This window comes from Crinia signifera, chromosome 3 (genome assembly GCF_055691185.1).
Source record: "Crinia signifera chromosome 3, ASM5569118v1, whole genome shotgun sequence".
NCBI lineage: Eukaryota > Metazoa > Chordata > Amphibia > Anura > Myobatrachidae > Crinia > Crinia signifera.
Window position 1 is genome coordinate 313042383 of NC_139219.1, and position 21203 is coordinate 313063585.

General features: G+C 35.9%; 17 non-coding genes across 17 annotated transcripts; all 17 read left to right on the forward strand.

The window, feature by feature from the left end:
• The first annotated feature begins 11227 nt into the window (after positions 1-11227).
• On the forward strand, positions 11228-11313 carry TRNAR-UCU (transfer RNA arginine (anticodon UCU)). The gene is given in 2 exon segments: positions 11228-11264; positions 11278-11313. It is a non-coding gene; the product is annotated as a tRNA-Arg (tRNA).
• An 87-nt stretch (positions 11314-11400) lies between these two features.
• Positions 11401-11486, forward strand: TRNAR-UCU (transfer RNA arginine (anticodon UCU)). Its single transcript is given in 2 exon segments — positions 11401-11437; positions 11451-11486. It is a non-coding gene; the product is annotated as a tRNA-Arg (tRNA).
• Positions 11487-12832: 1346 nt separating this feature from the next.
• On the forward strand, positions 12833-12918 carry TRNAR-UCU (transfer RNA arginine (anticodon UCU)). The gene is given in 2 exon segments: positions 12833-12869; positions 12883-12918. It is a non-coding gene; the product is annotated as a tRNA-Arg (tRNA).
• Positions 12919-14091: 1173 nt separating this feature from the next.
• On the forward strand, positions 14092-14177 carry TRNAR-UCU (transfer RNA arginine (anticodon UCU)). Its single transcript is given in 2 exon segments — positions 14092-14128; positions 14142-14177. It is a non-coding gene; the product is annotated as a tRNA-Arg (tRNA).
• A 1173-nt stretch (positions 14178-15350) lies between these two features.
• TRNAR-UCU (transfer RNA arginine (anticodon UCU)) lies at positions 15351-15436 on the forward strand. The gene is given in 2 exon segments: positions 15351-15387; positions 15401-15436. It is a non-coding gene; the product is annotated as a tRNA-Arg (tRNA).
• Positions 15437-16436: 1000 nt separating this feature from the next.
• TRNAR-UCU (transfer RNA arginine (anticodon UCU)) lies at positions 16437-16522 on the forward strand. Its single transcript is given in 2 exon segments — positions 16437-16473; positions 16487-16522. It is a non-coding gene; the product is annotated as a tRNA-Arg (tRNA).
• An 87-nt stretch (positions 16523-16609) lies between these two features.
• On the forward strand, positions 16610-16695 carry TRNAR-UCU (transfer RNA arginine (anticodon UCU)). Its single transcript is given in 2 exon segments — positions 16610-16646; positions 16660-16695. It is a non-coding gene; the product is annotated as a tRNA-Arg (tRNA).
• Positions 16696-17313: 618 nt separating this feature from the next.
• TRNAR-CCU (transfer RNA arginine (anticodon CCU)) lies at positions 17314-17399 on the forward strand. The gene is given in 2 exon segments: positions 17314-17350; positions 17364-17399. It is a non-coding gene; the product is annotated as a tRNA-Arg (tRNA).
• An 87-nt stretch (positions 17400-17486) lies between these two features.
• TRNAR-UCU (transfer RNA arginine (anticodon UCU)) lies at positions 17487-17572 on the forward strand. Its single transcript is given in 2 exon segments — positions 17487-17523; positions 17537-17572. It is a non-coding gene; the product is annotated as a tRNA-Arg (tRNA).
• Positions 17573-17705: 133 nt separating this feature from the next.
• TRNAR-UCU (transfer RNA arginine (anticodon UCU)) lies at positions 17706-17791 on the forward strand. Its single transcript is given in 2 exon segments — positions 17706-17742; positions 17756-17791. It is a non-coding gene; the product is annotated as a tRNA-Arg (tRNA).
• Positions 17792-17878: 87 nt separating this feature from the next.
• Positions 17879-17964, forward strand: TRNAR-UCU (transfer RNA arginine (anticodon UCU)). The gene is given in 2 exon segments: positions 17879-17915; positions 17929-17964. It is a non-coding gene; the product is annotated as a tRNA-Arg (tRNA).
• Positions 17965-18127: 163 nt separating this feature from the next.
• TRNAR-UCU (transfer RNA arginine (anticodon UCU)) lies at positions 18128-18213 on the forward strand. Its single transcript is given in 2 exon segments — positions 18128-18164; positions 18178-18213. It is a non-coding gene; the product is annotated as a tRNA-Arg (tRNA).
• An 87-nt stretch (positions 18214-18300) lies between these two features.
• On the forward strand, positions 18301-18386 carry TRNAR-UCU (transfer RNA arginine (anticodon UCU)). Its single transcript is given in 2 exon segments — positions 18301-18337; positions 18351-18386. It is a non-coding gene; the product is annotated as a tRNA-Arg (tRNA).
• Positions 18387-18473: 87 nt separating this feature from the next.
• On the forward strand, positions 18474-18559 carry TRNAR-UCU (transfer RNA arginine (anticodon UCU)). Its single transcript is given in 2 exon segments — positions 18474-18510; positions 18524-18559. It is a non-coding gene; the product is annotated as a tRNA-Arg (tRNA).
• Positions 18560-19280: 721 nt separating this feature from the next.
• On the forward strand, positions 19281-19366 carry TRNAR-UCU (transfer RNA arginine (anticodon UCU)). The gene is given in 2 exon segments: positions 19281-19317; positions 19331-19366. It is a non-coding gene; the product is annotated as a tRNA-Arg (tRNA).
• Positions 19367-19453: 87 nt separating this feature from the next.
• Positions 19454-19539, forward strand: TRNAR-UCU (transfer RNA arginine (anticodon UCU)). The gene is given in 2 exon segments: positions 19454-19490; positions 19504-19539. It is a non-coding gene; the product is annotated as a tRNA-Arg (tRNA).
• Positions 19540-19972: 433 nt separating this feature from the next.
• Positions 19973-20058, forward strand: TRNAR-UCU (transfer RNA arginine (anticodon UCU)). The gene is given in 2 exon segments: positions 19973-20009; positions 20023-20058. It is a non-coding gene; the product is annotated as a tRNA-Arg (tRNA).
• The last annotated feature ends 1145 nt before the right edge of the window (positions 20059-21203 follow it).

Here is a 21203-nt window from a genome sequence, read left to right on the forward strand (position 1 = left end):
AAGGGAGAGCAGACTGTGGAACGCACACATACCACAAATGGGATGAACAAGCCGTACCTCAATATTGATTTCTCTACCTAGGAAATAATATTGAGGCTCAGCAAAATCAAAACAAATAAATCACCTGGGCCAGATGGGATTCATCCTAGGGTACTAATAGAATTAAGGGAAGAATTAGCTTCCCCTCTACATTATATCTTTGATAATTCACTATCATCAGGAAAGGTACCAAAAGACTGGAGAATAGCAGAGGTAGTGCCATTATTCAAAAAAGGAAAAAAGGAGGATCCCGCTTATTACAGACCTGTTAGTTTAACATCAATAGTGGGTAAACTATTTGAAGGATTTTTAAGAGATGGTATCCAGGAATATTTAGACCTTCATAGTTTACTCAGTAATAACCAGCATGGGTTTGTGAAAAATCGTTCATGCCAAACTAATCTACTTGGTTTCTATGAAGAGGTTAGCAAAAACCTTGATAATGGAAATGCTGTAGATGTGATTTTCCTAGATTTTGCTAAAGCCTTCGACACAGTACCACACAAGAGGTTGATAAATAAAATGGAGGACATGGGGTTAGGGGCAAATATCTGTAGATGGGTAGGGAACTGGCTGTCTAATAGAGAACAAAACGTGGCTGTGAACAGTGCCGTATCAAATATGATACAAGTACTAAGTGGAGTGCCACAGGGTTCGGTTCTTGGGCAGATTTTATTTAACATTTTTATAAACGATATTGGGATGGGGTCACTCAGCAATGTATCCATCTTTGCGGATGATACAAAACTGAGCAGAGTTATTAAATCATCAGAAGATGTCACCACGCTTCAAAATGATCTTGACATTGTAGATGACTGGGCAAAAAGTAGAAGACGAGGTTCAATGTGGACAAATGCAAGGTCATGCACCTTGGGAGACATAACCAGTGTGCTAGTTATAACATAAGCGGGGATGAATTGGGTAATTCAGTACTCAAAAAGGATCTAGGAGTCCAAATAGACAACAAACTGGGGTGTAGTGCTCAATGTAATATAGCAACAAAAAAGGCCAACAAAATTCTCGCATGTCTTTATTTATTACCAGTTTCTTATATAGTGCACACATATTCCGCAGCGCTTTACAGAGAATATTTGAACATTCACATCAGTCCCTGCCCCAGTGGAGCTTACAATCTATATTCCCTACCACATGTACATGCACACACAGACATTCTAGGGTTAATTTTGTTGGAAGCCAATTAACCTACTGTACCTGTATATTTTTGGATTGTGGAAGGAAACCGAAGTACCCGGAGTAAACCCTCGCAAGCACAGGGGGAATATACAAACCCCGCACAGTTGGGCCATGGTGAGTATCCCTTTAGCGAGGGAAAGGGCAGCACCAAAGGATTAGAGCATAAGTTTGAAGTAGAGGAAGTCTGCCTTAGAGAGTGATTTCCTCCATTGTCGCTCGGCAGTGCATGAGCATTTTTGAAGATATCTGGTGCATTTGGTATGCCATGGTTGAGTTGTTGATTTGCGAGGGTGAATTGGGGTCGGTGGGGCGACAGTGTCAAGTGTAGAGGTAAGGGATGAATTGTATAGGGAAGTGGCTTGTTCAGGGCATGAGAGAGAGAATAGGAGAGAGAAGTGAGTCAAATAAGGCGGACAAGGATGCGGTGTCAATAGCCTCAATGTTACGTTTGGTAATGGTAGCCTTAGGAGGTAGAGATGGGGAAGCAGAGAGATAAGGGGAAGGAGAGCAGGTGGTGGTGACAGTGGGGAAAAGGGGAGTTGGAGAAATCAGAAATATCACAATGATGAGTAAAAACTAGATCCAGTGAGTTTCCATTCACGTGGGAGGGTGAGTTGGTCCACTGGGAGAGACCAAGTGAAGATGTGAGATTAGGGAGTTTAGAGGCAGGTGAATTTTGAGGGGTAATCATAAGACATGTTGAAATCACCTAGGATAATAGAGGAAATGTCAGAAGAGAGGAAGTGAGGAAGCCAGGAAGAAAAGTTGTCGAGGAATTTGGAGGGCATGCCAGGGGGACGGTAAATGATAGCACCTCGAAGATTGGCAGGTTGGTAGAGGCGTATAGCATGGGCCTCAAATGTAGAGACTGTAAGGGATGGTTCTGGAGGAATGAGTTGATAGGAGTAGCTAGAGGGTAAAAGGACCCCAACACCACCACCTCCAGGTTGAGGTGTGTGTGAGAATATGACGCCCCCAGCAGAGAGAGCGGCAAGAGAAGTAGTGTCAGAGTAGGTAATCCAGGTTTCAGTAATGGCTAGGAGATGCAGGGAGTTGGAAATAAAAAGGTCATGAGTGGGAACCAGTTTGTTGCAAACAGATTTGGCATTCCAGAGGGCACAGGATAGGGGGTATGTCGGAGTTAGTGTTTGGGATGTGAATGAGATTATCAGGATTGCTATAGCGTTGAGGTGATATTAATTTAGAAGGCAGAGATGTAGAGGGTGTAGTGATTGTACTGACTCCTGGGCTAGGAAGGGAAACTGTAGGAGGAATGAGGGAGCAGGACTGAGTGGTGGAGTAGAGGGCCCATGATGGGGTAGAAGTGAGTGTGAGTGGGGTAACAGGAGAGGAGGGGAAGGGTAACAAAGGGGAGTATGTGAGAAAGAGGGGAGAGGAGGAGATGTAGGAGACTAGGAGAGAATAATAGAGGATGTACCAGGGGGGCATAGTAAATGATTACATAGACAAGGAGTGTTGGGGGGTGTTGTCAGGCAGGACATAGGGGTTATTTTGGTTCACTCTTTCTGAGAACTTCCTTCTTAGATGGACAAAACCATGTGCACTGCAGGTGGGGCAGATGTTACTTGTGCAGAGATACTGTAGTTAGATTTGGGTGGGGTTTTACTTCAAAGTAAGATCTATATTGCAGTGTAAAAATAAAGCAGTGCGTATTTTCCCTACACAGAAACAAAACAACTCCCCCAAATCTAATTATCTCTGCACATTTTACATCTGCCCCCTGCAGTGCACATGGTTTTGTCCATCTAAGAAGGAATTTGTCAGAAAGAGTGAACGAGAATAACCCCCATAGTGTGGATAAGGTAAATAGAGTTTGAGAATGGAAAAGAGAAGTGGTGGCAGAATGGTAGATAAAGCAGAAGATTTGCAGGTAATAGTAATGCCAATGTAATTCACAGGTTAATAGTAAAGCAAATATTTAGCTGATGAAAGTAGAAATGTGATACAGTGTTTGTTGATGCAAACACCAACCTTTCTAGCCCAGTAGATTACAATGTCAAACAAATGATAGCATTACAAACAACATTTAAATATGAGTTGGTTGTATAGTGAGGTGAATGGAGAGGAGTGCACTCACATTTGTTAAAGTTGGTCCTTAGTTTTCTGAGTTTTGGTTCTTCAGTTTCACTTCAGTGTTACGCTGGAATAATGCTGTAGTTATGATTCAGTTTTCCCACTTTAATAATGGCCCACTTCAATGTAGGCCCACAGCTAAACTATGGCCACAGCCTACCCAGCCACAGCCGTATGCAATGAGAACTAAAATAATCTAACAATGCATGGGTTCCCAATTCCCAATAATTGGAATCTACCCACCCCATGCAATACAACGCAATAAAAGTGGGGAACCTACCTACGGGCTCAAGATAGGTAAGTATCAGTATGTATGGTGATAATACAGAAAATCAACTAATCAATAAATCTATGCTTTTATTATATTCTGTTTTCCTGACTGCCGCTATTATTGCTGCAGATGACTTTTGCCTGTTGCACAATGTACTATTCACTGCGTATGAGGCCTTCCCTTTGCGCTAAACAGTGATAATATGTCAGACACTGCGGCCATTTTGTTAGGCATGACTTGCATATATCGTTACAAGATGGCGTGTGGAATCAGAATACTGCTGAAATAAGTAATTTCTTATGAGATATTGTTTTGGATTTCTGGGTTTAAGAATGCCTTATTGATGTAACAGAGGACAAGGGCAGACAGCCAGTCTGCACAGTTTTGTCTAGAAAGGGGAACAAACTATATGGGAACAAGGCCACACATGCGTAGACCCACAAGGCCACTGAAGTTGGGTGTTGGGTTAATTATGACATCATGATTGAAAGCAGAGCTTTCCAATAAGACTCAATGCTTATGAGTAATTAATTAATTAATGTGATAAAGGTTTAAATATCAGAGTGATAGAAGGAGGGACAAGGCAGTTGAGGAAGAACCAGCAAGCACGGGGGGGCTGGAGGTAACTATGAAGGAGGTTTAATCATGGCTGATCACTGTCCTTGAAAGGTGTCCATTTTGATTTGATTTAGAATTACTGTTTAAGTATTAGCTAGTCAGTTTTATGTTTCTCGTGTTAGTCTGCATTTGCAAATATCTGTAATGAAGCTATTCTTTAAGTAAAGCATTGTCATACCTTTTATAACAAGGTTGTGTGGGTGTGCAATCATTTCAGCGTTGCCATTATATTTAAAGGTAATAAAGTAAATATATACAGGTTTGGGTTATCAATCATATCTAATCTTATCAGATAAATATCTGGTTTATCAGTTGGAGGCCCCAGCGAGATTCAATGATGGTTGGTGTCCATATTTTATCAGTTATTGAGAAGATCAAAGTTTGAAAAATAAATTAGCTATTGGAAAAAAAAAAAAAATGTGTAGAAATTTTTTTAAAGTCGGTGCATTTGTGTACCCTAATCTTCTCAAACATCTGTTAAGGTATGGTAATCCACAATTACTTGAAGCAAATTCGCTCTTTAATTATAAAACAAATAGATCGTAATTTAAGGCATGGAAAGACAATGCTGCATTTTGCAGACTGTCAGCTTGCTAAACCCCCCCGCATCGCCCATTTCTTCTCTGTGTCAGAGAATAGATAAGGAGAGCAGCGAGAAACTTGGCAAGAAGTTGTAAACAACATTGCTTGGGTCAGGAAGAGTATTTCTTTGGTTTATTTGCAAAGCATGCAGACTATAGCAAGCATATTGGTATAAAGGTTATGCTGGCAATAAATTTTCTACTTTTTTTAAAAAAAATATTCTTTAAATGACAGTATTTTTTTTTGTTTGTTTTTATTTTTTGACTGCGGTTGGATTGTTTGGTGTATATTGTCTGCTGAGGATATTGCTGAAGTAACTGATCTGTAGCGGTTGTTTTGATAATTAGAGTTTCTTTGTTTGTCCAGTCTATAAATTTTAAAGAAGTTGCATATATTTGTTGTAGGTTTTCCCGTGCTTATAATTTGGTGATTAGAGATAGGTAGAGGAGATTGTGCATTTACGTCTCTTTCTGGTTGACTGGCCAGCAACATGTGGAAGAAATGGAATGCATGATTTATCCATAATCTGTATTGTTTGGAAACCCCCGGATTGTCTACTGTATATGGTTTATATAAGAAAATGTTAATAAATAATTAAGTATACGTTGCATTGTTAGAGCTAGCAAGCAGTCGGATTACAATAACAAATTGAGCTAATTTCTTTATATCCATAGACAGAGGTCCATTAAAATACAGAGTTTAAAGGAGTAGACGCTAATATTGTAAGCCAAGTAACAGTTCATTTTTACCACCAGAATAAATAAAGTTAATTGGAATATTGTTTATAACAAAGAAAGTAAGATCGAGTTTATCTCATTGTAAAGTTTTTTCTCTTGTCTTGTGGAGATGAAGTACGTAATGTAGGACTGATGTTTTTCTGCTATGGGTTTTTGATTTAATTTTTTTGGTTTATTAAACAAAGCAGCTGTGAGTTGGAAACTCTAAAGTGATGGATTCAGTTGATGTAATGCGAGATAAGGAGTTGTCCATGTTAGGTGAAGAAACAGGAAATGATCATGTGAATTCAATGTTTTTTTCAGTTAATGAGTAATACATTTTGAATAAGAAAAGTGATATATATATCGATGAGATATAAGTCCAATATAACATTTATTCTTAAAGGTTCATATTGATATATTAGACCATGTTTTCTGTTGGCAATTTCTGTTGCCTATTTGCTTAATCTGGATACATATATTGAATCAGATATACCTTGAGTAATGCGCAGATAAGTCCTGGGTTTATTTTTATTCTTATGAATGGAAGGTAATCAGTGATAACTGACTCAAGGCTGTGGGGTTTTCTTTAAGCCAATTTTTGTTTTGTTTTTGATTTGTGTTAATTTAATTTTGTTTGTTTTGAAAGGGGGAGGGTACTAAATTGATAGAGTATCTTAAGGGGTTAATACTGTGGCCACAGTTAGCTAGATAACAAGGGGAGATAGTGATCTAAACGTGTAATGATCACTTAGACAATGTGCAGATATGGTAACAAAGAATGACATATTGCATATAATTTTTTCCTGATTTGATGAGTTGATTTTTTCCTGTGAAGAGTGCTGACCGGTAGCGAGATTCACAGGGGGTATCTGCCACCTACGTACAAGGTAGAATATATGGGGAAACATAACAAGAGAAGACAGGGTGGGGGCGGGACACGTGGGATGCGTAGGTATGATAACATTTGGGTGACATATAACGCAGCGTAGGTATGATAACATTTGGGTGACATATAACGCAAGGTTAGGTTTTTTTGGGAAATTTTTCATTTATTTTATTTACATTTTTGTCTTTGAAAGAGGTAACACTGTTTTAAGCATTTGTATGGGATCACAGAAAGTTCTGAGTATGTGACTAGTGTGAGCAAGTGAGAAGGAATAGAAAATACTATGCTGGTCATAGTTAGTTGGAATTGGCGATGATGATGCACCTGTGAGGTAATGATTATTTGATGAGAGTGAACGCGCAATGGTCTGGTGACAGGTGGTGAAAGCTTCAAGAATTGAGATAGTATATCCCACTAACCCACATATGTTTGGAAAGATTGTACTGTCCCACTGAGGGGTTAATTCTGTTCAGTGAGAAGTGAGGAGAGGTGATATGTCTTTTAGAGCCTTAGGGAAAAAAGAAAAATGGAAAAAAAAAGAATAATTTTGAAATTTTTGTTTATTTTTGAAAAAGCAGGAGGGAAGAAGTTTTATTCAGTGATGAGGTGAGAGTAATATCAGAAATAACTCTGTAGGAGATTAAAGGCAGGAAATGGTTAATGAGATTGATAAGAGAGTAAAGTTTTATTCCTAAATGATGTGAAATATCCAAGGAGTGTCACAGAACTGTTTTCCATAACAAGGACATGAAAGATTTTAGAATTGAAGATATTGTTTACCCTTTTGAAAAAGCACAATGAATAGATTAAAGTTATTGCAATGTTCTGTATGGGACAGTGATCAGCCATACCCAAGGATGACCTCCAGCCCCCTCCCCATTGCTTCCCTCAAGTGATAATGTTGTTTTGTCAACATCTGTTTAAAAACTGCCATTTTTTTTTTTCCAAATGACAAATGCTAATATGATGTCTGAGCTTAATAATGCTATTACTTTTGCTTGTTTTATTAATTAAATCCCAGCCAATAGAGGTGTGACCATTCCAGAGAAAAGATTAATTTACAAATTGATGCATTTCATTTTGCACAGAAAAAGCAAGTGTTTAAAAAAATATTATTATTATTATTATTATTACTGAGCTACTAGAAATTATTTAGAAAAAATATTGAGTCTGCAGGTACCTCTGCAGAATCCTTATCAAAGCCCTTATTGGAAAATATAGATTTTATAGTGATTATTATAAGATGCATATTGAGTTGCATTTTTATGCTTACTGATTTATCTGATTGCATGTTGCCACTTTACTAGATCCATTGGTCATGCATATGAGCCCACAAATAAGGAATGGAGGTCACAATTAGGTGCAGCACTACTGGGTTCTGCTACTAGTAAATCGCATTTGCTGCACAACTAATCATGATATTCTCTCAAATATTTGTAATGATTTAATGATTGTTTTTTCTCAGAGTGGTTTGGAAGAAATTGTGTATTATTAACAGGAATCCATGAGAGACTGCTGTCAGAAGGCACTAATCGATATGAGGACCCTCACGGGGTTAGAGGATTTTGATGAGTTTTTCATTACTAATCATGTCACAAGTTTCTAAACATCTATGGACCACAAGAAATAGTTTTCTTCCAGATTTTACAACAACGCATACTATTTAATACCCATAGTATTTGCAACACTCTGTTATTGCAGGTTATCTACCCAATGCGATTATTCTTATTATTTTTTTAGTGTAAATCAATTAATTTTACAGTTATGGAAGTATTACAGTCATCTAGTCATTGGTTTATGATCTGCATATCTCTTACTATCAAATAGCAGATAGTCAGTACTTACTACATTTATTTACAGCACAGTCCAATATACGTGGACTCAATTAAGCCAAGGTTTTATGGACAGCCCCACTATGTCCCACAATGAGTTGCATGATTGCTACCACAATGCTGATTCAATATGTTTATGATCTAATGATGTGTTTAAATTCTTTACAGGATTCTCTTACTGACACTTTTTCTATTACTACTACTGAATCTAACTGACACAGAGCTGGCAAAGTACAATATACTGACATAATTGCTTCATTTGAGGCTCTGATACAGGCACTGACAGAAACCACAGCACTGGATATATTAGATTTATTATATACCTGTCTTTACTGTAATGAACAACAAGCAGAGGCCTTGGGAGTTTGAACACATATACATGGGGGTTCACATAGACCGATTGGGTATTACAGCTGCGCACTTGACCAAGTGGCAGCTGCATTACCGACATGCTTAAGAGCCGTGGCGGCTGCCGCGGCCTTAGTGCAGAAAGTAGAGGACATTGTGCTACAACACCCACTGACATTATGTGTTCCTCATGCGGTTGCTTTCTTACTGAACTCTTCACGGACAAGACACATTTCCAGTGCATGGTTCTCTCGTTGGGAACTTTTGCTCCCAGCGCCACATGACCTGACTATTGTCAGGTGTGGTACGCTAAATCCTGCTACTCTGCTACCTGGTGGGACCCGGGAGTCCCAGAGGATGGATGAGATGCAGGATTTAGAACATGATTGTGAGGAATATTTAAAGCAAAATTTCTCCAATTAGACCTGATATCTCTGACACGCCACTACCATCTACAAAGATTGTAGTTGTCACCAACAAGGAGACTCAGGATGGCCATATACGGGATATGCGGTAGTATTGGATTTAGAGATCCTCATTTTCCATCGTGATTTTGCTATGATATAATACGCTAATATCACAGCAAGTAAAGGAGCTCATTGAGGCTGTGCAACTCCCTGCAAAGGCAGTAGTTGTTAAGTGTCAAGCTCACGTGTTATAAAGTGATCTTGTTGCACTTGGTAACAAAAATAAGATGGCCACTGTTGTGAATCACACCACTATACAATTTAATGTTTTTACAATTGACCAGCAGAATCTCATAAAACATCAAGAGTTGTGTATTTAAAAGGAATGTGCCAATGGATGATGAATGGATACAGTCAAAAGGCTAATGGCCTATGTAAAGATGGTGGGGGCAGACCAGTAGCTCCCCAAACCCCTCCTCCTGGCATATGCGGAAGCTACCCATGGGATGACCCATGTAAGGAGAGAGAGGGCATGTATGTTGATTTCATCTTATGCAGAGGCCCAAACGCATCTGCAGAAGAATGAACTCAGGAAAATTATTCCTATAGAACCATCAAACATTTCTCCTACCACTGGTCCATTCCTAAGGTTAAAAATATTTTTTGAGAAATTTACATGCATTTAAAATTGTCATTATATTTAAATGGTATCTGATATGTTATCTTGATTACAAGGAACATCCCAGCTGTCCCATGTACAGCATCCTTTACAGCAAAGAAATTTATTGAGAAATTTGTGTTCAGATATGTTATCCCATAAGGTATATGGTATTAAAAAAAAAAAAAAATTATAGAGGTATTTGACAGGAAAGGTATTCTAAGGAATAAATCAATGTATGGTTATTGAAGGTTGGTTGCACTCACCATTCACTAAAAGGTTTTAGTCAAAATTGAACATGTTAACAAATGCACATTGAGAACACATTATTTAGGGTGGGTGTGGAAATTACCATGGTTTGACTTGAAGTTTTGTCTTTACACATTTTTTACACAGAATGATCCCGGTGACCACCACTCCAGGGTCACCGGGGACAGCACCAGGCTTCAGCCTGGTCAGGTAAGTCCTGTAGGGGGGGTCCCCTTTATTGGGGGGGTCCCCACTCCCCCAGGACCCCTGGCCAGGCTGACCGGTCACAGGGCTGAATGCTTTGGCCGGGGGGACTTGTATAAAAAGTCTCCCTCGGCTGTGGCATTACCCTGCTGGCTGGTTGGGCCTGGGGCTGGTTCTTAAAATACAGGGGACCACTAATTTTGTCCCCCATATTTTGGGAACCAGCCCTGGCCCTGGAGCCTGGGTTTCCTGATTTTTTAATACCAGCCCCGGCTCTTCAGCCTGGTGCTGGTTATGGCAGTGGGGGGGACCCCACGCAGTTTTTTTTTTAAATCCCCCCCATCTTTACTATGGGTTAAACGGGTTTTTAAAAGGAAGTGTGAATGTGACAATAATCATTTAGAATAAAAATAAATTCCTCCCTACACACAGGCAAGGTAAACAAAAATAAATTCTTCCCTGTACACAGGCAAGGTATATAAGATTGGGGAAAGGGAACTGGGGTGGAGAACCCACGCACAAGTAGCACTTACTCAATATAGTGTATAAGATGTATGTAACTATGTAGATTTGTGTAATGGTTACACTATTTAAAACATAACTTTTATTATTTATCTATAAAAAAAAATTGTTTTTTGACAAACTGACAAACAACTCAAAAACAAATAAAAGTGGAGTGCATCAAAGACTGTTGCATTTTGGAGAAATGCGGCAATTATCTGACACCTGTTACCACCATATAATTATAGTAGAAAGTAAGAAGAATATCTTAATTGGTAAACAGTCCAATATCTATGTAAATATTTTTTTAAAAATCAGGTTTTTATCTTGATTTGCAATAAACATTTACTCTATCACACATAGTGCAAATGTCCCGACATTTGCTTGCACATCACACAATCAGGATACCAAATATTAATCAATAAAAAATTGAAAACTAGGTAGACATCAGTGGCTCTGTGGCGCAATGGATAGCGCATTGGACTTTTAGAAGGTTGTAGTTATTCAAAGATTGTGGCTTCGAGTCCCACCAGAGTCGATGTTTTGTTTCAAAGGTAAAAATGTACTTACAATGTATATAACAAATGTACTGTATATTAGACAATAGTTTACGTAAAAAATACATGGCTCTGTGGCGCAATGGATAGCGCATTGGACTTCTAGTAGTTTGCAGTTATTCAAAGGTTGTGGGTTCGAGTCCCACCAGAGTCGATGTTTTGTTTCAAATGTAAAAATGTACTTACAATGTATATAACAAATGTACTGTATATTAGATAATAGTTTACGTGAAAAATACATGGCTCTGTGGCGCAATGGATAGCGCATTGGACTTCTAGTAGTTTGCAGTTATTCAAAGGTTGTGGGTTCGAGTCACACCAGAGTCGATGTTTTGTTTCAAAGGTAAAAATGTACTTACAATGTATATAACAAATGTACTGTATATTAGATAATAGTTTAAGCCAAATAGACATGGCTCTGTGGCGCAATTGATAGTGCATTGGACTTCTAGTAGTTTGTAGTTATTCAAATGATGTGGGTTCGAGTCCCACCAGCGTCGATGTTTTGTTTCAAAGGTAAAAATGTACTTACAATGTATATAACAAATGTACTGTATATTAGACAATAGTTTACGTGAAAAATACTTGGCTCTGTGGCGCAATGGATAGCGCATTAGACTTCTAGTAGTTTGCAGTTATTCAAAGGTTGTGGGTTCGAGTCCCACAAGAGTCGATGTTTTGTTTCAAAGGTAAAAATGTACTTACAATGTATATAACAAATGTACTGTATATTAGATAATAGTTTAAGCTAAATAGACATGGTTCTGTGGCACAATGGATAGCGCATTGGACTTCTAGTAGTTTGTAGTTATTCAAAGGTTGTGGCTTCGGGTCCCACCAGAGTCTATGTTTTGTTTCAAAGGTAAAAATGGACTTACAATGTACATATAAAATTTATAGTAGAAACGCATCAACTATATTCACAATCTCTTGATAAGTAATCAACTTAAAAAATCCCTTTAAATGAAAGATAATCAGATTCAAATACATTTTTAGATTCTTTAAATCATTGTCTGGTAATCAAAATGTTTATTTTAGAATTAATATATAATCAAATTCGATGCCAAGTCAAATCAACTAGCTATCCACAAATTGAATGGTATTTTCATTTAAAAATGATAAACAAACTTATTTTTACTTATACTCCACAAATGGGTATCACAAAGGACTTACATATTTGATAAAAACCTGAAATAGGACCAGAATTGAAATCAGCAGGAGGTAGACTTAGACATGACTGTTGCATTTTGGAGAAATGCGGAAATTATCTGACACCTGTTACCACCATATAAATATAGTAGAAAGTAAGAAGAATATCTTAATTGGTAAACAGTCCAATATTTATGTAAATATTTTTTTAAAAATCAGGTTTTTATCTTGATTTGCAATAAACATTTACTCTATCACACATAGTGCAAATGTCCCGACATTTGCTTGCACATCACACAATCAGGATACCAAATATTAATCAATAAAAAAATGAAAACTAGGTAGACATCAGTGGCAGTTTCGCAATGGATAGCGCATTGGACTTCTAGAAGGTTGTAGTTATTCAAAGGTTGTGGGTGCGAGTCCCACCAGAGTCGATGTTTAGTTTCAAAGGTAAAAATCTACTTACAATGTATATAACAAATGTACTGTATATTAGACAATAGTTTACGGGAAAAGTACATGGCTCTGTGGCGCAATGGATAGCGCATTGGACTTCTAGTAGTTTGCAGTTATTCAAAGGTTGTGGGTTCGAGTCCCACCAGAGTCGATGTTTTGTTTCAAAGGTAAAAATGTACTTACAATGTATATAACAAATGTACTGTATATTAGACAATAGTTTACGTGAAAAATACTTGGCTCTGTGGCGCAATGGATAGCGCATTAGACTTCTAGTAGTTTGCAGTTATTCAAAGGTTGTGGGTTCGAGTCCCACAATAGTCGATGTTTTGTTTCAAAGGTAAAAATGTACTTACAATGTATATAACAAATGTACTGTATATTAGATAATAGTTTAAGCTAAATAGACATGGTTCTGTGGCACAATGGATAGCGCATTGGACTTCTAGTAGTTTGTAGTTATTCAAAGGTTGTGGCTTCGGGTCCCACCAGAGTCTATGTTTTGTTTCAAAGGTAAAAATGGACTTACAATGTACATATAAAATTTATAGTAGAAACGCATCAACTATATTCACAATCTCTTGATAAGTAATCAACTTAAAAAATCCCTTTAAATGAAAGATAATCAGATTCAAATACATTTTTAGATTCTTTAAATCATTGTCTGGTAATCAAAATGTTTATTTTAGAATTAATATATAATCAAATTCGATGCCAAGTCAAATCAACTAGCTATCCACAAATTGAATGGTATTTTCATTTAAAAATGATAAACAAACTTATTTTTACTTATACTCCACAAATGGGTATCACAAAGGACTTACATATTTGATAAAAACCTGAAATAGGACCAGAATTGAAATCAGCAGGAGGTAGACTTAGACATGACTGTTGCATTTTGGAGAAATGCGGAAATTATCTGACACCTGTTACCACCATATAAATATAGTAGAAAGTAAGAAGAATATCTTAATTGGTAAACAGTCCAATATTTATGTAAATATTTTTTTAAAAATCAGGTTTTTATCTTGATTTGCAATAAACATTTACTCTATCACACATAGTGCAAATGTCCCGACATTTGCTTGCACATCACACAATCAGGATACCAAATATTAATCAATAAAAAAATGAAAACTAGGTAGACATCAGTGGCAGTTTCGCAATGGATAGCGCATTGGACTTCTAGAAGGTTGTAGTTATTCAAAGGTTGTGGGTGCGAGTCCCACCAGAGTCGATGTTTAGTTTCAAAGGTAAAAATCTACTTACAATGTATATAACAAATGTACTGTATATTAGACAATAGTTTACGGGAAAAGTACATGGCTCTGTGGCGCAATGGATAGCGCATTGGACTTCTAGTAGTTTGCAGTTATTCAAAGGTTGTGGGTTCGAGTCCCACCAGAGTCGATGTTTTGTTTCAAAGGTAAAAATGTACTTACGATGTATATAACAAATGTACTGTATATTAGACAATAGTTTACGTGAAAAATACTTGGCTCTGTGGCGCAATGGATAGCGCATTAGACTTCTAGTAGTTTGCAGTTATTCAAAGGTTGTGGGTTCGAGTCCCACAAGAGTCGATGTTTTGTTTCAAAGGTAAAAATGTACTTACAATGTATATAACAAATGTACTGTATATTAGATAATAGTTTAAGCTAAATAGACATGGTTCTGTGGCACAATGGATAGCGCATTGGACTTCTAGTAGTTTGTAGTTATTCAAAGGTTGTGGCTTCGGGTCCCACCAGAGTCTATGTTTTGTTTCAAAGGTAAAAATGGACTTACAATGTACATATAAAATTTATAGTAGAAACGCATCAACTATATTCACAATCTCTTGATAAGTAATCAACTTAAAAAATCCCTTTAAATGAAAGATAATCAGATTCAAATACATTTTTAGATTCTTTAAATCATTGTCTGGTAATCAAAATGTTTATTTTAGAATTAATATATAATCAAATTCGATGCCAAGTCAAATCAACTAGCTATCCACAAATTGAATGGTATTTTCATTTAAAAATGATAAACAAACTTATTTTTACTTATACTCCACAAATGGGTATCACAAAGGACTTACATATTTGATAAAAACCTGAAATAGGACCAGAATTGAAATCAGCAGGAGGTAGACTTAGACATGACTGTTGCATTTTGGAGAAATGCGGAAATTATCTGACACCTGTTACCACCATATAAATATAGTAGAAAGTAAGAAGAATATCTTAATTGGTAAACAGTCCAATATTTATGTAAATATTTTTTTAAAAATCAGGTTTTTATCTTGATTTGCAATAAACATTTACTCTATCACACATAGTGCAAATGTCCCGACATTTGCTTGCACATCACACAATCAGGATACCAAATATTAATCAATAAAAAAATGAAAACTAGGTAGACATCAGTGGCAGTTTCGCAATGGATAGCGCATTGGACTTCTAGAAGGTTGTAGTTATTCAAAGGTTGTGGGTGCGAGTCCCACCAGAGTCGATGTTTAGTTTCAAAGGTAAAAATCTACTTACAATGTATATAACAAATGTACTGTATATTAGACAATAGTTTACATGAAAAGTACATGGCTCTGTGGCGCAATGGATAGCGCATTGGACTTCTAGTAGTTTGCAGTTATTCAAAGGTTGTGGGTTCGAGTCCCACCAGAGTCGATGTTTTGTTTCAAAGGTAAAAATGTACTTACAATGTATATAACAAATGTACTGTATATTAGATAATAGTTTAAGCTAAATAGACATGGTTCTGTGGCACAATGGATAGCGCATTGGACTTCTAGTAGTTTGTAGTTATTCAAAGGTTGTGGCTTCGGGTCCCACCAGAGTCTATGTTTTGTTTCAAAGGTAAAAATGGACTTACAATGTACATATAAAATTTATAGTAGAAACGCATCAACTATATTCACAATCTCTTGATAAGTAATCAACTTAAAAAATCCCTTTAAATGAAAGATAATCAGATTCAAATACATTTTTAGATTCTTTAAATCATTGTCTGGTAATCAAAATGTTTATTTTAGAATTAATATATAATCAAATTCGATGCCAAGTCAAATCAACTAGCTATCCACAAATTGAATGGTATTTTCATTTAAAAATGATAAACAAACTTATTTTTACTTATACTCCACAAATGGGTATCACAAAGGACTTACATATTTGATAAAAACCTGAAATAGGACCAGAATTGAAATCAGCAGGAGGTAGACTTAGACATGACTGTTGCATTTTGGAGAAATGCGGAAATTATCTGACACCTGTTACCACCATATAAATATAGTAGAAAGTAAGAAGAATATCTTAATTGGTAAACAGTCCAATATTTATGTAAATATTTTTTTAAAAATCAGGTTTTTATCTTGATTTGCAATAAACATTTACTCTATCACACATAGTGCAAATGTCCCGACATTTGCTTGCACATCACACAATCAGGATACCAAATATTAATCAATAAAAAAATGAAAACTAGGTAGACATCAGTGGCAGTTTCGCAATGGATAGCGCATTGGACTTCTAGAAGGTTGTAGTTATTCAAAGGTTGTGGGTGCGAGTCCCACCAGAGTCGATGTTTAGTTTCAAAGGTAAAAATCTACTTACAATGTATATAACAAATGTACTGTATATTAGACAATAGTTTACGTGAAAAGTACATGGCTCTGTGGCGCAATGGATAGCGCATTGGACTTCTAGTAGTTTGCAGTTATTCAAAGGTTGTGGGTTCGAGTCCCACCAGAGTCGATGTTTTGTTTCAAAGGTAAAAATGTACTTACAATGTATATAACAAATGTACTGTATATTAGACAATAGTTAAAGTGAAAAATACATGGCTCTGTGGTGCAATGGATAGCGCATTGGACTTCTAGTAGTTTGCAGTTATTAAAAGGTTGTGGGTTCGAGTCCCACCAGAGTCTATGTTTTGTTTCAAAGGTAAAAATGGACTTACAATGTACATATAAAATTTATAGTAGAAACGCATCAACTATATTCACAATCTCTTGATAAGTAATCAACTTAAAAAATCCCTTTAAATGAAAGATAATCAGATTCAAATACATTTTTAGATTCTTTAAATCATTGTCTGGTAATCAAAATGTTTATTTTAGAATTAATATATAATCAAATTCGATGCCAAGTCAAATCAACTAGCTATGCACAAATTGAATGGTATTTTCATTTAAAAATGATAAACAAAGGACTTACATATTTGATAAAAACCTGAAATAGGACCATAATTGAAATCAGCAGGAGGTAGACTTAGACATGACTGTTGCATTTTGGAGAAATGCGGAAATTATCTGACACCTGTTGCCACCATATAATTATAGTAGAAAGTAAGAAGAATATCTTAATTGGTAAACAGTCCAATATCTATGTAAATATTTTTTTAAAAATCAGGTTTTTATCTTGATTTGCAATAAACATTTACTCTATCACACATAGTGCAAATGTCCCGACATTTGCTTGCACATCACACAATCAGAATACCAAATATTAATCAATAAAAAATGGAAAACTAGGTAGACATCATTGGCTCTGTGGCGCAATGGATAGCGCATTGGACTCCTAGAAGGTTGTAGGTATTCAAAGGTTGTGGGTTCGAGTCCCACCAGAGTCGATGTTTTGTTTCAAAGGTAAAAATTTACTTACAATGTATATAACAAATTTACTGTACATTAGACAATAGTTTACGTGAAAAATACATGGCTCTGTGGCGCAATGGATAGCGCATTGGACTTCTAGTAGTTTGCAGTTATTCAAAGGTTGTGGGTTCGAGTCCCACCAGAGTCGATGTTTTGTTTCAAATGTAAAAATGTACTTACAATGTATATAACAAATGAACTGTATATTAGACAATAGTCTACTTACAATGTATATAACAAATGTACCGTATATTAGACAATAGTTTACGTGAAAAATACATGGCTCTGTGGCGCAATGGATAGCGCATTGGACTTCTAGTAGTTTGCAGTTATTCAAAGGTTGTGTGTTCGAGTCCCACCAGAGTCGATGTTTTGTTTCAAATGTAAAAATGAACTTACAATGTATATAACAAATGTACTGTATATTAGACAATAGTTTACGTGAAAAATACATGGCTCTGTGGCGCAATGAATAGCGCATTGGACTTCTAGTAGTTTGCATTTATTCAAAGGTTGTGGGTTCGAGTCCCACCAGAGTCTATGTTTTGTTTCAAAGGTAAAAATGGACTTACAATGTACATATAAAATTTATAGTAGAAACGCATCAACTATATTCACAATCTCTTGATATGAAATCAATGTACTTACATTGTATATAACAAATGTACTGTATGTTAGACAATAGTTTACTTGAAAAATACTTGGCTCTGTGGCGCAATGGATAGCGCATTGGACTTCTAGTAGTTTGCAGTTATTCAAAGGTTGTGGGTTCGAGTCCCACCAGAGTCGATGTTTTGTTTCAAAGGTAAAAATGTACTTACAATGTATATAACAAATGTACTGTATATTAGATAATAGTTTAAGCTAAATAGACATGGTTCTGTGGCGCAATGGATAGCGCATTGGACTTCTAGTAGTTTGCAGTTATTCAAAGGTTGTGGGTTCGAATCACACCAGAGTCGATGTTTTGTTTCAAAGGTAAAAATGTACTTACAATGTATATAACAAATGTACTGTATATTAGATAATAGTTTAAACCAAATAGACATGGCTCTGTGGCGCAATGGATAGTGCATTGGACTTCTAGTAGTTTGAAGTTATTCAAAGGTTGTGGGTTCGAGTCCCACCTGAGTCGATGTTTTGTTTCAAAGGTAAAAATGGACTTACAATGTACATATCAAATTTATAGTAGAAACGCATCAACTATATTCACAATCTCTTGATAAGTAATCTACTTAAAAATCCCTTTAAATAAAAGATAATCAGATTCAAATAAATTTTTAGATTCTTTAAATCATTCTCTGGTAATCAAAATGTTTATTTTAGAATTAATATATAATCAAATTCGATGCCAAGTCAAATCAACTAGCTATGCACAGATTGAATGGTATTTTCATTTAAAAATGATAACCAAACTTATTTTTACTTATACTCCACAAATGGGCATCACAAAGGACTTACATATTTGATAAAAACCTGAAATAGGACCAGAAGAATATCTTAATTGGTAAACAGTCCAATATCTATGTAAATTTTTTTTTTTAAATCAGGTTTTTATCTTGATTTGCAATAAACATTTACTCTATCACACATAGTGCAAATGTCCCGACATTTGATGCACATCACACAATCAGGATACCAAATATTAATCAATAAAAAAATGAAAACTAGGTAGACATCAGTGGCTCTGTTTCACAATGGATTGCGCATTGGACTTCTAGAAAGTTGTAGTTATTCAAAGGTTGTGGGTTCGAGTCCCACCAGAGTCGATGTTTTGTTTCAAAGGTAAAAATGTACTTACAATGTATATAACAAATGTACTGTATATTAGACAATAGTTTACGTGAAAAATACATGGTTTTGTGGCGCAATGGATAGCGCATTGGACTTCTAGTAGTTTGCAGTTATTCAAAGGTTGTGGGTTCGAGTCCCACCAGAGTCGATGTTTTGTTTCAAAGGTAAAAATGTACTTACAATGTATATAACAAATGTACTGTATATTAGACAATAGTTTACGTGAAAAATACATGGCTCTGTGGCGCAATGGATAGCGCATTGGACTTCTAGTAGTTTGCAGTTATTCAAAGGTTGTGGGTTCGAGTCCCACCAGAGTCGATATTTTGTTTCAAAGGTAAAAATGTACTTACAATGTATATAACAAATGTACTGTATATTAGATAATAGTTTAAGCCAAATAGACATTGCTCTGTGGCGCAATGGATAGCGCATTGGACTTCTAGTAGTTTGCAGTTATTCAAAAGTTGTGGGTTCGAGTCCCACCAGAGTTGATGTTTTGTTTCAAAGGTTAAAATGTACTTATAATGTATATAACAAATGTACTGTATATTAGACAATAGTTTAAGCTAAATAGACATGGCTCTGTGTCGCAATGGATAGCTTATTAACCTTCTAGTATCTTCTAGTTATTCAAAGGTTGTGGGTTCGAGTCCCACCCGAGTCGATGTTTTGTTTCAAAGGTAAAAATGTACTTACAATGTATATAACAAATGTACTGTATATTAGACAATAGTTTACATGAAAAATACATGGCTCTGTGGCGCAATGGATAGCGCATTGGACTTCTAGTAGTTTGCAGTTATTCAAAGGTTGTGGGTTCGAGTCCCACCAGAGTCGATGTTTTGTTTCAAAGGTAAAAATGTACTTACAATGTATATAACAAATGTACTGTATATTAGACAATAGTTTACGCAAAAAATACATGGCTCTGTGGCGCAATGTATAGCACATTGGACTTCTAGTAGTTTGCAGTTATTCAAAGGTTGTGGGTTCGAGTCCCACCAGAGTCGATGTTTTGTTTCAAAGGTAAAAATGTACTTACAATGTATATAACAAATATACTGTATATTAGACAATAGTTTACGCAAAAAATACATAGCTCTGTGGCGCAATGGATAGTGCATTGGACTTGTAGTAGTTTGTAGTTATTCAAAGGTTGTGGGTTTGAGTCCCACCAGAGTCTATGCTTTGTTTCAAAGGTAAAAATGGACTTACAATGTACATATAAAATTTATAGTAGAAACGCATCAACTATATTTACAATCTCGTGATAAGTAATCAACTTAGAAAATCCCTTTAAATGAAAGATAATCTGATTCATATACATTTTTAGATTCTTTAAATCATTGTCTGGTAATCAAAATGTTTATTTTAGAATTGATATAATCAAATTCGATGCCAAATCAAATCAACTAGCTATGCACAGATTGAATGGTATTTTCATTTAAAAATGATAAACAAACTTATTTTTACTTATACTCCACAAATGGGTATCACAAAGGACTTACATATTTGATAAAAACCTGAAATAGGACCAGAATTAAAATCAGCAGGAGGTAGACTTAGACATGACTGTTGCATTTTGGAGAAATGCGGAAATTATCTGACACCTGTTACCACCATATAATTATAGTAGAAAGTAAGAAGAATATCTTAATTGGTAAACAGTCCAATATCTATGTAAATATTTTTTTTAAAAATCAGGTTTTTATCTTGATTTGCAATAAACATTTACTCTATCACACATAGTGCAAATGTCCCGACATTTGCTTGCACATCACACAATCAGGATACCAAATATTAATCAATAAAAAAATGAAAACTAGGTAGACATCAGTGGCTCTGTTTCGCAATGGATAGCGCATTGGACTTCTAGAAGGTTGTAGTTATTCAAAGGTTGTGGGTTCGAGTCCCACCAGAGTCGATGTTTAGTTTCAAAGGTAAAAATCTACTTACAATGTATATAACAAATGTACTGTATA